Source organism: Scylla paramamosain, chromosome 17 (assembly GCF_035594125.1).
Source record: "Scylla paramamosain isolate STU-SP2022 chromosome 17, ASM3559412v1, whole genome shotgun sequence".
Taxonomy (NCBI): Eukaryota; Metazoa; Arthropoda; class Malacostraca; order Decapoda; family Portunidae; genus Scylla; species Scylla paramamosain.
Window position 1 is genome coordinate 17,387,501 of NC_087167.1, and position 2,500 is coordinate 17,390,000.

A 2,500-nucleotide genomic window follows, 5' to 3' on the forward strand; every position below is an offset into this window, starting at 1 on the left:
AAAATTGAAAAGTTATGAGGATCATAACTTGTATTATCCAAGTACAGATGAATAGAGAGATAGATAATTAGTCAGATACACTGATATATATATATATATATATATATATATATATATATATATATATATATATATATATATATATATATATATATATATATATATATATATATATATATATATATATATATATATATATATATATATAGAGAGAGAGAGAGAGAGAGAGAGAGAGAGAGAGAGAGAGAGAGAGAGAGAGAGAGAGAGAGAGAGAGAGAGAGAGAGAGAGAGAGAGAGAGAGAGAGAGAGAGAGAGAGAGAGAGAGAGAATTTGCTATTTCAAGGTATCTATTTGTATGACTCTGTGGGTGAGTGTGTCTGTCTGTATGTCTGTATGTATATATGTATTAACTTAATTATACACAGAACCTGATCTACACTTGTATTATCTTACCTCTGTATTTATCTTATAGTTATCCACTCCTCCCTTTACTGTGAGAGTGCAAATGTATGTATGCACCAATGTGCATATGTGTGTGTGTGTGTGTGTGTGTGTGTGTGTGTGTGTGTGTGTGTTATTACTATAGTGGAGGCAGTGAGCGGGGCTTCACAATTCATGTGGACCCCCCCATCACTCAATGAATTAATGCCATCATGTTTTTCTTTCAACTCCATAAAATTTGTCTCGAGGTAGGATCTCTCACCGGTAGGTCCTGGAGCCTTGTTTTGTGTGGCTAGATCCTCTCTCTCCCTTCTTGGTTACCTATGTACATTCTCTTCTTTTTATCAATTATTATTACGTATTTCTATCGTTGTGTGGCTTTTTTATTATTATTATTATTCCTTATAATTGCATATGGTATACCTGTGATCTCTCTCTCTCTCTCTCTCTCTCTCTCTCTCTCTCTCTCTCTCTCTCTCTCTCTCTCTCTCTCTCTCTCTCTCTCTCTCTCTCTCTCTCTCTCTCTCTCTCTCTCCATCATTGTGTGTTTTTTATTCCTTATAATTGCATATGGCATACTTGTGATTCTGTCTCTCTCTCTCTCTCTCTCTCTCTCTCTCTCTCTCTCTCTCTCTCTCTCTCTCTCTCTCTCTCTCTCTCTCTCTCTCTCTCTCTCTCTCTCTCTCTCTCTCTCTCTCTCTCTCTCTCTCTCTCTCTCTCTCTCTCTCTCTCTCTCTCAAGGAGATTGATCACTGTGAAAACATAATGGTCAAATAATGAGATTTTTTTCTGTGACATCAAGTAAAATTCAAATTAATAGAGTTCAAAAGTTTATTGAAAAAGAGAAAGGAAGGAAAAGGTAATGAGTGGAGGAGGAGTAAAAGGAGGAAGAAGAGATGGAAGGAAGAAAGGGAATGAAAGGTCAAAATTAGGTAAGATTATTGATGAATTTGGCAGAAAATAAAAATAAAAATGCAAGAGTGAGGAGAAATTTCTACTTAGCATGAATAACAATTGAATGAACACAAGAGAGGCAGAGAACAGACAGTCTTGGATAATGACAAAGGGAATGTTCTTTACAATACATCCATCTGGCACAAGATTTCATGAGGACTTGAGTGAGTATTGAAGATGGGTGTGTGTATATATATCACCTATTCATCTACTTATCTTATTATCTACTTAGCTCCATTTACTTATCCAAGTCCAGTACTTGTGAGATAAGTTAATGATCTATATCTATTTCTGATTTCATACAAGGAAGTCTAAAAGTTATGGGTGTTCCTTGCCTAACTTAACCAAGTTAACTCAATTTTATACTTGTACAACCAAGTCTAAAAGTTATAGGTGTTTCTTAGTGTATATTTCCACATCCAGCTCATTCCATACATCCAAATACTTAGGTATGGGGAATCTGTGTGTGTGTGTGTGTGTGTGTGTGTGTGTGTGTGTAATAAATGAAGACTATAGATGAGAAAGGAATTATAAACACACACACACACACACACATATATATATATATATATATATATATATATATATATATATATATATATATATATATATATATATATATATATATATATATATATATATATATATATATATATATATATATATATATATATAAAGACAGATATGAAGAAACACTTAAACACTTAAACACTTTAAACACTTTATTATAGCCTAGGTTTATACATTTCATTATTGGATAGGTATACATTATTGGCCAGCCTATGTATAAGCTTGATGCTTTTCAGGCAAATGAAAAATTTAAAAGTACATTACTTAAAGTAAACACAATAGACAACTTAAAATCGAAAAATCTATCATGAAGATAAATAAAAACATAATATGATAAGGTTTATACAGAATAAATATATCTATATTGTTATAAAGTTGAGTATGAAGATGGATGGGATGACACATAGGGTTAGGTGATATAAATTGATACATATATGAGACTGAAATCATATAGATGTGTTTAAAAATAAAGTACAGGAAAGATGATAAAGTTTTGTAGGGTTAGTTTTGTAAGATCAGGGGGAAGTAATATAAG

General features: G+C 32.4%; 1 protein-coding gene across 1 annotated transcript in view; it reads left to right on the top strand.

The window, feature by feature from the left end:
• Positions 1–2,500, top strand: part of LOC135108528 (protein nervous wreck-like) — a 126,718-nt gene that overhangs the window by 47,147 nt on the left and 77,071 nt on the right.